General features: G+C 38.9%; 1 long non-coding RNA gene and 2 pseudogenes across 2 annotated transcripts; 2 read left to right on the forward strand and 1 right to left on the reverse strand.

Annotated features, from left to right (window-relative positions):
• Nucleotides 1-399: 399 nt before the first annotated feature.
• On the reverse strand, nucleotides 400-3,937 carry LOC130737800 (uncharacterized). Of its 2 annotated transcripts, none has more exons than XR_009018959.1 (3): nucleotides 1,801-3,937; nucleotides 1,099-1,600; nucleotides 400-1,003 (listed from the first exon to the last, which is right to left on the reverse strand). It is a non-coding gene; the product is annotated as an uncharacterized LOC130737800 (long non-coding RNA). The 2 variants fall into 2 exon arrangements; XR_009018960.1 differs by having other exon boundaries at nucleotides 1,099-1,379; nucleotides 1,475-3,937.
• A 941-nt stretch (nucleotides 3,938-4,878) lies between these two features.
• Nucleotides 4,879-6,580, forward strand: LOC130735310 (pentatricopeptide repeat-containing protein At1g71060, mitochondrial-like; annotated as a pseudogene).
• A 1,458-nt stretch (nucleotides 6,581-8,038) lies between these two features.
• LOC130736242 (probable splicing factor 3A subunit 1) lies at nucleotides 8,039-9,719 on the forward strand (annotated as a pseudogene).
• Nucleotides 9,720-13,018: the final 3,299 nt, after the last annotated feature.

Consider the following 13,018-nt stretch of genomic DNA (forward strand, 5'->3'; position numbering starts at 1 on the left):
CGGAGCGGTCCGACATTGTATATCCCGGAGAAAAACACGAAGGGGCATTTAAGTATTGCCCCCCTATCAGGGACCACTACTACAGAAAAGGCTTTTTGCCACGGTTCCGCACGCCCTTTCGCCACGGTTTAACCGTGGCGATAGCGTGCGTGGCAATTGAGCAATTGCCACGGTTCAAGGGCAACCCGTGGTAATTGCTTCGCCTGTTGCCACGGTGCGAAAAGGGAAACCGTGGCAATATGTGGCCTCTATTGCCACGGTCAAGTGGGGAACCATGGCAATATGTTGTATCTATTGCCACGGTCAAGTGGGAACCGTGGCAATAAGTATCTTCTATTGCCATGGTCAAGTGAAGAATCGTTGCAATAATAGTGCTGAAACAAATTTAACTTTCTACACTAAAACAACAAAATCAATATTATTTTTTTTGGGTAAGCAAAATATTCATTTAAGGAGGTACTAGGGGTACCTCAACCCAAATGATTACAAGGGTCCAAAAGGAAAAAAAACAGAGCAGATTAACCAGAAACATGTTCCTACAAAACCTGCTCAAAACTAAACTCTGTACTCAAGCACCCAGGCATAATATATATACAACATCTACCTATCCTAGAAGAAGCAGTACTACTCGTAAGCAATATACCACCAAGGATTGAACTCTCTGGAGGCCCACAGACTTGAAAGCAGTAAGCAACGTGAGAAAGAACTCTAGGAGAGTAGCATCAGATAACATTTACAAGCTTCCAATGCAGTACCTTGGATTGACTACCCATTCATATGTGGAAAATTTGAAATCCTTCTTCTTCGCTCTTAGCCAGTTCCATGCCCTTAACTGTGCTATCTCCACAACTCGTTCCCCATCCAAATGCCCTTCCTTGAAGATGATCATATTCCTTAGGTTCCACAGCGTCCAAGCAATAGCAATGCAGACCTCATCGCTGTTCAGTTGAGCCTAGCACAGCACTTCATGAATATTCCAAGAAATGCACTTCATGAATATTCCCTGCATAGGGTGAATGAAAGACAGTGAGTGTCACCTTGTCACAGAAATCAATTTAACATAAACTCTTAGTCATATTCCAAACAGATCCCACTTACTTTCCATAGCAGTGCGAAGGCAGTGAGTGTCACCTTGTTAGAGACAATTTATATCTCTTTAAATGAAAGGCTTTTTCTGTATAGAGAAACCCTTCAACCAATTCGGATGAAGCAGCACTAGCAGCAAAATGTACAACCAAGTCAAAACTTGTAGGCTAAAGTGGAAAGCAAACATATTTGTTGCTCTTGGGTCAGAAGACACAAGCACAGCAGTCACCAGTAATTAGCACAGATATATAACCATCTGCTGCTACATAAAAACACAAAGTCCAGGCCATCACCTAATTGCAGATTTGTTTGTAAGCATACATTAGAGAAATAAGTGCAGTGAAAAAAGAAGATAGTGATATAAAGAAAGAACACAAAGTAGCATTACTTCAGTGAGTTTGTAAAAGTTATAGATATCATCAATGTACTCAATTGCAGAAAATTCATTGTCCATGTCAGTTGAATCAATGCTCATTACCAAATCCTTCAGCTTATAAGCGAGTCCAGCAGCAGCCTGAGGTAGACAAATTTTATTGGTAGACCACACATGAACAACAACAACAACAAAACTATTATCACACTTCATATGGATCATTTGAAATTAAAGTCATTGTACTCGATCCAAACTAAATTTAAATGACCACACAAAATCCCAAATCAAATTCCAAAATTGAAGATAATCAAAGAAGAAAAAAGAAAGGAACAATTAACTACCTTGCTTCTAGCTGTGAGAACTGAACTGAAGGTCTTGACATTTTTGCTGGTGGCCTCTAAGCTGGATCCACCTTTGTTGCAACAGTAGCAGCAACATTTCCTCAGCAGAGAGTGATTCTATCAATGTAGCAGCCTCATCAGAAGAGCTTGTCTTTATTTTGGTTTCTTCATGTTCAAAACCTTCACATAAGCTCCCGTCGCCCTCATTACATTTATCAATATCACCCCCTTGGAAATATGTTCTGACTTCTCAGCATCTTGTATATGCAATGACTATTCAAAAATACTTTCAAGTTTACTTATGATGTTGTCATCCACAGCATTAACAGGAGAGTGGATGTCCATCAACGGTATGGAGCACTTAGACGCCAGCGTTTGCAGCTGCAAAAAGCAAATATGATATGGAACATGCGGGCATCCAAAGAGCCATAGTGATGCTTCCACAAGTCAAAATTTCAACGCCAATTTTTGTGCCTCCAATATGCAACTAAATGTCAAAAACAGCATCCAAAAACCATTGTTAAACCCTAAACATTGAATAAGATGTGAGGTTGATTAATAGAGGCAGTGTTAATGTCGATACATCTCTCATACATACATCTGATTGACTATCAGTACAATCCAGCTCTACCCTCTAGAGCTTTCTGCACAGTGAACTCATTTGGAGAGGAGGGTTTGTTAAGAGAGAAGCAATGTGAACTTTAACTAAAGTACATGAGAAACCAGAAGCAAGGTACCATAAGTTCATAACCAGTAACCACAACATTGAAAATCAGAAAATGTCTATTTTAAGTTTTAACAGATCAAATATATTATCCCTGACCAAGAATGCCTAAACAATATAGTGAGAGTAAAATGAAGTTAAAATACTGTAACATCTGCGGAAAGTTCAGTAATTGGGAAATAACGGGTTAACAACAACATTAGCTAGCAATTTAGCAAACAATCTAGGCTCAGGCTCTCTAGTAAAAGACTGTGCCATCTTCTGCCAAAAGTGAACTTGTAGGAAATCATAGAAGTGATGTTGATTATAAAACACCTTGAGCAATGTTATAAAACAATGGAGTGCAGAACAGATGCTAAGTTCCATATTGAATAGAGATTCCAGTACACATGTTATAAATCTAAATAAAAGATTAACAGGTGATATAATGCCAAACAGCCAAAAATGACTGGCTGAAAAAAACAAGGTGTTGTGTAAATGTGACCTTCAAACTCATTTCAGAAAACGTATCAAGCATAACTAATCACTGAGCATCTAAGAATGGGGCAAAATTGATCTTTTAGAAAACAGAACCCTAATCAAATCAGTACCTGTAATCAGAGCCATTCACATAGAACTAAATACAAACAAAAACAAGCCAAATTGATTGTCTTTCACGGCCTTTGAAAGAAAAAACGAAATCAAGAGGAAGAACAACACCACTTCGATTTCCTCAACGATTTCTCTCACAGATCCAACGAGAAGAAAGAACAGAGAAACAAAAAGGCCAAAGAAATTGAAAGGAACTCAGGAAGACGGAGAAGATCTAATGACAGAAAGTTTCATTCTTTACTCAAATAATCTACTGGGCAACAAAAAAACCACCCTAAACAAACCTCGATAATGGCAGCGGAAGGTGCGGCGCGCCGTGGGATGCAGTTGCGCTGGAGCGGACGACCTCGGTGAAGAAAAAGCAGAACCCAAGCTTGAGTGATGGAAGCGACGGAGAAGACGAAGCAACACGGCGAGAAGCAGAGATCTAGGAAGGTGCGGTTTTTTATTTCGCACGGCGAGAAGCAGCAAGCTGCACGCGAGAATGAGAAAAGACCAAGCTAGGGTTTTGAATTTTGAGAAGGGAAAGGAAAAAGATATTACCACGGTTCCTAAAAAAAATAATAAAATATTGTCACCTTTTGCCACGGTTCCGTTTATAACCGTGGTAATTGACCTTTTGCCACGGTTCCGCCTATAACCATGGCAATTGAGGCGTGGCAAAAGGTGTTTTCTGTAGTAGTGGACGGACCCAGGTGTAGCTGGTTTGGGGCATTCGCCCCTTACAGTTCAAAAAAAATTACAATAGATGGTATTGAGAAAATTTTGTTCGCCCCCATCTCCAAACAGCAAGCTAAGTAGCTGACTAAAATGTCCTCTCATAGCCTATCTTTCTGCTTGATAGGCCTATAGCTGGGCTTTAATAGTAGTCTATTTCTATTTCAAGTCTAGCTAACCTCCTCACACAACCAACCTTTTATATATTCATTCACTACTTTTGTTTTTATTTTTGTTATGACAACCGTATTTATCTTTTAATTTTCTTTTGATTCTGTATTGTTTGAGCATTTATATATTGATACCAGTTTTTTTTTTATACATCAGAAGACATATTGATACAAATTTTGATACATATACACTCCATTTTTTATTTTCATCTCATTTTCACCCTTTTTTGTAAACTTTTTTACATTATCTATCATATCACTCATTTTTCTCTTTCCTCTTTATATTTGATATGGTGGAAATGCAGATGGTATATGAAGAAAACTTTAAACTTTAATGTATTGATATTGTTTCTCTTGTAAATCACCCCAGCAACTTGTCATGTGGCTATGGAGTTGTAACCAATAATAATATGAAAAAATGCTAGCTAACGTTCTTTTTAATAGTTCTCATTTATTTATGTGAGTCCTAATAAATTAGAAGTGACTCATATCTTAATTGGGTCCTATACAAATGAGTGTTAACTAATGGTTTGTTACAATAAAAGTGTTAAGGTGAGTGTTGTGTTAGTATTTTTTCAGTAAAAATCATCATTGTAATTTTTTACTTGAGTTTTATGCCTAATAATATAGTAATAGATATTGTAAACTTTATTTGAAATTTTTGCCCCCCTACAATAATTTTCCTAGTTCCGTCCCTGCCCCCTATTAAGTGGGGTGACATATCTAAGCTTGGGGTGGGAATTCTAAGTCCCCATATTTTAGGTTTAACTCTCACCTCCCCATAAGTCCAAAGTTCAAATTCTCTCGAGACTCACACGCAACAACCTTAGAGCTGAATTTATTTGAAAGAAAGATAATAAATTCATAATCATTACCAAACCCTATTCATTGTTGCTCTGTCTATCTCACTCTCTGTTTCTACATTTTGTCAATTCTCCCATGGCATTCTCACGATCACCCAAGAGATTCTTCAACCTCTTCTCTTCTAATCTTCCACTCTCAAAACCTTACCCTGCTTCGTTGACACCCCTTTCAACTTCACCAACCATCAAACTCCCCCAAAACCTATCTGGGTCTCTCAGAATCCACACTCTCATTCCTCACACACCACATGCCGACAAAATCTGCAAAATCCTATCCAAATCTCCAAATTCCACCATCGACGCCGCTCTTGCCGACCTTTCGGTGGAGGTGTCGCCGGAGTTGGTGGCTGAGGTCTTGAACAAGCTGAGCAATGCGGGTGTTCTCGCGCTCTCGTTTTTCCATTGGGCTGAGAAGCAGAAAGGGTTCAAGCACAGCACAGAGAGCTTCCATGCTCTGATCGAGGCACTGGGTAAGATCAGACAGTTCAAGGTGATTTGGAATTTGGTGGAAGACATGAAGCAACGGAAATTGTTGACTAGGGACACTTTTGCCTTCATTGCTCGGAGGTACGCAAGAGCTAGGAAGGTCAAGGAAGCAGTGGAGACGTTTGAGAAGATGGAGAAGTATGGATTGAAGCCAGAAGTTTCGGATTTCAACAAGCTAGTTGATGTTTTGTGCAAGTCTAAGAGCGTTGAGAAAGCATAGGAGTTGTTTGATAAAATGCGCATAGAGGTTTAGTCCCTGATCTCAAGTCCTATACCATTTTGTTAGAAGGGTGGAGTCAGCAGCAAAACTTGTTGAGGGTCAATGAGGTTTGTAGGGAGATGAAGTGTGAGTGTTTTGAGCCTGATGTTGTCACCTATGGTATACTCATCAATGCATATTGTAAGGCCAAAAAATATGATGAGGCGGTTGGATTCTATCATGAGATGCAGGAAAAGAATATGATGCCATCTCCCCACATATTTAGCACTTTGATTAATGGTTTGGGTTCTGATAAGAGGTTGGATGAAGCTCTTGAATTCTATGAGAAATTCAAGGCTAATGGTTTTGCTCCAGAAACACCTACCTATAATGCTGTTGTTGGGGCTTATTGTTGGTCAATGCGGATGGATGATGCTTATAGGGTCGTTGATGAGATGAAACAATGTGGGGTTGGTCCAAATTCTAGAACATATGACATAATACTTCATCACCTGATAAAGGCTCGAACAACCCAAGAAGCTTACTCGGTTTTCCGGAGAATGAGTAGTGAGATGGGGTGTGAGCCTACTGTGAGCACTTATGACATCATTTTGAGGTTGTTTTGTGATGAGGAGAGATTGGACATGGAAATGGCGGTTTGGGATCAGATGAGAGCCAGGGGAATCCTTCCTGGAATGCATGTGTTTTTTGTGTTAATCAGTGCCTTGTGCCATGCAAATAAGTTGGATGCAGCCTGTAAGTACTTTCAACAAATGTTGGATGTTGGTATTCGGCCTCCTGCAAACTTGTTTAGTACCTTGAAGCAAGCTCTAATTGATGCGGGGATGGAGACTACAGCTATACATTTTGCTTTGAAAATTGATAAACTGAGGAAAACTCCATTAGTTGCTTGACCACAAAGACATTCAAGCATATTAGGTGGTTAACAGAGTTATTATCTACTGTATTAAGCAATTTATCCATTGACTCTTTATTAGGTGACCTATTTTATTTATATGTCAATTTACCTTTAGATGGCATTTAGTACATGTTTGAAAGTTCTTCTACAATTGATTTTGAATTCATAACCAATTATAAGGATAAGTTTATGTAGTAACTTCTGAATTTCAGTATTGATTTTGATAAAAGAGAAGTTGATCGAATCATATACTATTAACCTCTTTCTATAACTTTGGAAAGGAGGAGGATCTATACTCCTCCACTAAGATGATGAGAGTTGCATTCTGTAATTTGGCTCTAGACCTTAACCTTCTTTTTCATCAAGTGGTATCCACATGCGATTCTATCTCATTCAATTTTCCAAAGCTAAAACTCATGAGATCTATATAAGTTGATTTGTCAAGACATCAACCCTTAAAATAAACAATTGAGTGTTTCTTTTTTTAAAAGACAAATGAGTGTTTATTCTAAAGGAGAAGCTCCCAAAAACAATTGAGTGGGGGTGGGTTTTGATTAATTGGTTCTAGTTTTGGACATGCAGCTACATTTAAATACTTTGAGGGGTTTCCTTCTCAATAGGCTATAGATTTCAAGTCATTATAGTTATAGAGAACCAAGTCTAGGCCTTTTAATTTTTAAACAGGCTACAAGGAAAAAATCGAAAGTTTTCAATATAATAGTAACAATGATATTGATTTTTTTTATATTAATTTCCTTAAAAGTTGACTAGCTACATTTGAAAGGTTTTTGGATACCAAACGGGTGTCAGTCACAGTGGTAAAGTGATTGTTCGAATCCTTAGGTTGAGAGTTCAATACTTATGAGCCGCACTCTTCGTGAAACCTTTGGCCTTCATTATAGTCAGATTGCGAGAGCAATTTAACACACACAAAAAAGTTATATTATACCACCAACGTCTAGCATAGCTGAGCTCCTTAAACATTTAGTCCGAAATTCGATTCTTAAGTGGTGCGTATAAAAAATAATAGAGACCTACCAACTTGATGCGAACTACGAGTTTTGAGGATATTAGTATCATGACTATCAACGAGTAAAAAGATTTTAAATTTTAAGTAGCATAAAATATCTGTGATGGGTTGTAAGGCGGTTAGCTCTTAGTATATTTGGGCCAGAGGAAGCCCAATCCATAACTACCCACCCGAGCCCATCCCTCTCACATTGTCTCTGATTTTTCTCGCTTAAGATTATTTCCATTGTTCACTTCTCTTTTGTTCATCTGTGATTCGTCGTTCTTGTCTCACTGTCTCTTCTTCTTCGCAGATTCGATTCTCCATCTTCTTCTTCTTTTTCTTCAATTTTTCTCTCTAGATTTGAACTCCATAGCTATGAATGAAACTTTACTAAACCCTAATTTTATTGTTCTCTTAACAACTCAATTTGCATCTGAACTTTTGTGAAGTCTATACATATTATCATCATCTACAACAATTAGGTCTTGTTTCTTTACAGAACTTATGTTTTTCCCACTTTCATTTTCGTTGCAGGGTTTTAGGGATTTACAGTCACCATGTTAGGTTCATTGCCTATACTGCCTCTCTCGGCTCCTCCGCTAGATGGAAATCTCGGGCCCGCTTCCTGAGTCTCAGGTGATCGAGGAGAGACCCTCCGATGAGGAGCAGAGACCGGCGCCACCAGCAGCAATAGTTGCCACACACACTAGAACCATTGGAATAATTCATCCCCCTCCAGACATTAGAACCATTGTTGATAAAACCTCCCAGTTTGTGGCTAAAAATGGCCCAGAATTCGAGAAGAGGATTGTTGCGAATAACGCAGGGAATGCCAAGTTTAATTTCCTTCACTCGTCGGATCCATATCATGCTTATTATCAACATCACTTGGCTGAATTTCGTGCTCAGAATCAGTCTTCTACCCAGCAACCTGGTGACTTGGCTGGAGATTCGGTTGTTCCTGAATCAACCCCATCAGCACCAGCCCCTGATAGTTATGGTGTAGTAGAAGCAGCAGGAGAAAAGCCTGATCTTTCTGCCCAGTTTAGACCAGTAAGGAAAGTGCTTGACCCGCCTGAGGCTGAGCAATACACGGTTAGGCTTCCTGAAGGAATAACAGGGGAAGAGCTGGATATTATAAAGCTTACGGCGCAGTTTGTGGCTCGAAATGGGAAATCTTTTTTGACGGGATTGACTAGTAGGGAAGTTAATAACCTCCCGTTCCATTTCTTGAAGCCGACCCACAACATGTTTACATTTTTTACTTCCCTTGCGGATGCGTATTCGAAGGTTTTGATGCCTCCAAAGGGTTTGACAGAGAAGCTTAGGAAGAGTGTCCTTGACATGACTACTGTCCTTGAAAGGTGTGTGAACAGGCTGGAATGGGAGCGTTCGCAGGAGCAAGCTAGGCAAAAGGCTGAGGATGAGATCGAGCAGGAAAGGATACAAATGGCTATGATTGATTGGCATGATTTTGTGGTGGTTGAAACAATAGACTTTGCTGACGACGAGGATGAAGAGTTACCTACTCCTATGACCCTTGAGGAGGTGATAAGGAGAAGCAAGGTGTCGTCAGCCATGGAAGAAGATATTGTTGAGCCTGAAAAGGAAATGGAAATGGATATGGATGAGGAAGAGGCCCAGTTAGTTGCAGAGGGCATGAGAGCTGCTAGTTTGGAAGACAAGGATGATGGGAAGAAGAACGAAATGAGGGTTACTGAAGACCCTGAACCACCAATGAGGATTGTGAGGAACTGGAAGAGACCAGAGGACAGAGTTCCTGCAGAAAGAGATCCAACCAAGTTTGTTGTTTCTCCTATCACTGGTGAGCTAATTCCTATTAGTGAAATGTCAGAACATATACGAATTTCTCTCATGGATCCTAAATACAAAGAACAAAAGGAAAGGATGTTTGCCAAAATTCGAGAAACAACTCTGGCTCAAGATGATGAAATCTCAAGAAACATTGTTGGACTTGCAAGGACTCGTCCTGATATCTTTGGTACAACGGAGGAAGAGGTTTCCAATGTTGTCAAGGCAGAAATTGAGAAGAAAAATGATGAGCAACCTAAGCAGGTTATATGGGATGGTCACACTGGAAGTATTGGCCGTACTGCAAACCAAGCCATGTCACAGAGTATTGGGAGTGAGGATCAAAATGATGCTTCTAACTATGAAGGCAAGAACCTTCCTGGTCCTTGTAAGACCCGAAATTTAATTGACCGCTTATTTACTTAATTTCTTTAAATTAAGGTAACCCCTATTATTTATTAATTATTTTTTATTGAATATTATTCACGCCACGACGGCGGGAAATACCTTAAGGAATACTTTCCTTACAATCATTTAATCGCGTGTTTATATTTATTATTTTTATATTATTTTCTTAACTCGAATCTAATCGCGATTCGGGAAAATTAATTAAGTAGTAATTAATTTCAATATTGTGATTTTATAAAGTTATTTAAAAGTAAGAATTTAATTATAATTATTTTTGTGTGTATTATTTTATTTTTAATCTTAATAATTTCTACTATTTATTTATTTCTTTCTTTAATGAAGAGATGACCTGCTCTAACAGGTCACCTTTGTTATTTACCTATGTTAGCCTATCAAGCATCATAAAAAAATATTCTTTATTCCTTTTCCTTCCCAACTATTTTTCCTCTCATCCTCACCACACATTCAAATTTCTGATCACACTCTCTCTCCACGTGGGCCCCACCCCACACCAATCAGAATTCAATATACTCTCTCTCCCCCATTCACTCCCTCACGCTCTCACTCTCTCATTCTCCCCTCTCACTCGACATCTCTCTCCCTTTCTCCTCCTTCACTTCTTCTTCCTCCATCTCTGCAACAAACACTTCCCTCCATGGCTGAGCAAAACGCCGCCACCCATGGCCAAGCCACCACCGCCACGAGCGCCCCTCTACTCACGGATGCCGCCACTAACCGCACCACCATCATCGTTCCTTCTTCTTCATCTCAAGGGAGCCACCATGAATGAACCACCACCACCTTGAGGCCAAAGCCGCGAGCTCCTCTCCCCTGTTTCGCGAGCTCCGCCGCACCACCACCACGTCTAGAAGCAACGAAGAGCTAGAGAAAAACAAAACCCTAAACCGCCACCTTCAAGCTTCGATCTCCGGCGAACCCCTTAGCTTTTGGAGAAACGAATACTACCACTGAACTCCCCTCATCATCAGCTTCAAAACCCCTAAAGAAATTTTGGATTCCGACCACCTTCGCCGGAAACCGCCGCCACCGCCGCCTCCGGCGTCTTCTTCGACGAGCTTTGTTCTGAGAAAGGATGTCAATTTCTCGAAGCTCTTGATCTCCTCTTTCTGAATCCAAGGCTCAATCATCATTACGATGATTATCCTTATCTATTTCAAATTTCCCCTTTCAAACCCTAATCTTCTTTATTCATCCCCTAATCTCCTTATTCCTTGTTCTCTGCCACTGTGGCTCAGAGCTCGCTGGTCATTAGAGGAAGAGAAGGTCGTGACCAGAGGAAGAATTGAAGTTCAGCCTCACAACTTGACACTTGAGGTAGTGGGAGAAAGACTGGAACACTTTATGCTCCTCTAAATAATATATCTCTTGTCTTTTGCTGTCCATGTACCTTGTAAAAATTAATGAAGGAATATAGAATAGTGTATTTGTGTGTGGTGTGAGTGATAGTGTTATGGTCGTTGATTTCTGAGGGCATGAGGGTTCAGACCTTAATGTGCTTGAAAAGCTTTTGTGTAAACTCACATAAAACTGTTGTTGTTTTCAAAAGTAGTAGCCGTTGTTCTGTAAAAATCGTGTGTTTAGGTTCAGATTTTAGAACTGTGTTCTTCATAAAAGTTGTAGCTTTTTCTGTTAGCAAACTTTTGCCGCTGGTTTCGTGTCGTTTCGATTTCTCTAACTCAACTTATACACATTTTGGTGAGCACGGGTTAAGCTGTCCCATTTCTCACGAACTGCTGTAGTATTTGATTTTCCGTGAATTTTGTACTTTGAATCTGGACTTGAACATTTATGAGGATTTACAAAACCTGTAGATGAAGCCAGGATAAAAATATTAGATTTTTCGGAGTTTATTTGACGTATTTAAAAATTAGATAAAGTTGCTGGACAGTTTATAATCGTTTGACAAAATTAGTTATTTCAAGTGAAAAGAGTTCTTTTAGGAAAAAGATGAGAAAACCTTTTATTTTAAAATTATATTACGATGTTTGGAGTAGGAAAACTTCTTTTGAAACTTGCTTACGTACGTTGTTTATTCGTTTATGAAAATCAAGAACGTATGAGTCTTTACGCACATTTATTCGTTAAAAAGTGATTGCGAAAAGTTTGAAAGTCGAACGAGTTTTTGGTGTGTTAGTGAATAAGTGTTCGAATATTACCTCTTTATTTATGGACGTTTAGGAATAACTTGTACGGATAGAGATAGAACAATTAAGTTTGGATTTCCGATTGAGGAATTAGACTTTGAAAGGTATTAATTATAATAGATTAAGTTGTGATTGCAATCTTGATGTTGGAAGATGACTTAGGATTGAATCTTGAATTTCAAGAAGTTTATGAGCTTTACTATAAATACTTGATTTTAGAAGGTCTAGATTTGAATCTTTGGAAGTTCGAGGACTTAGAAGTAATTAAGGGATTTGTCGAGGACTAGAACCCGTTTCTTAGAGATTGAGGACTAATCTATAAGTTTGGGATTTTTGTAGAACCAAGTGGAGTTTCAAAAAGACTAGGGTCTTTGCCTAACGAGACATCTCGAGTTTAAGTTTAAGAGAAATGATTCGATTGTTTTGAAGGAGCTTATGAGTCTTGAATAAGTACATAATCATTAGGTAAGAAGAATTGTTTGTCTTGGAAGTTAACTATGGTTTATGGATTACTTGAGAAGAGTTAGTGGATTTGATAAGAATTGATAATGATACAACGTTGGCTTGAGGAATAGATTGTGAGAGTGAGTTGAGACATTAAGTTTGTTCTTTCTATTTTAACAAAGATATGAGTATTTGGTTTTAAAGCTGATTTACTAAGTCAAAAGCTTTTGAAGCATTGTTATTGTTTTGTTGTCATTATGATGACTTGTCTTAATTTTAGTGATTGATCCTAATGGTTTATAGCCATTGCGAAGATTCAGTTTAACTTGTGTTTTCTTTGAGTCTTTTGCTTGAGGTTGTAGCTGTAGACTTAAGTAGTAAGTAGCGCGATTAGTGATTTCGTTCAGTATGCTTATGAAAGGTACGAAGAACGGAAGCACCTTGCATCGAAGCTACACAATGGAATAAAGCAAGTCTACACGGGGAAAGCAAATATGTGATTGGATTGGAGTTGCAACGTAGTAAGGGAGTTGGCTAAGGTGAGGGCAACTTACTTACTAGCTATTGCTTTGTAGGCGTCGATCAATTCGACTTGATTATTGTTTTGAATATTAAATATTGCCTTGTTAGGGATTATTGCTTGGATATTGTTTATTGCCTTGAACTGGGAAATGTTTTTTGGAGGCTTCGGCCGAGTGAACTTATATG

This window comes from Lotus japonicus, chromosome 2, assembly GCF_012489685.1.
Source record: "Lotus japonicus ecotype B-129 chromosome 2, LjGifu_v1.2".
NCBI lineage: Eukaryota > Viridiplantae > Streptophyta > Magnoliopsida > Fabales > Fabaceae > Lotus > Lotus japonicus.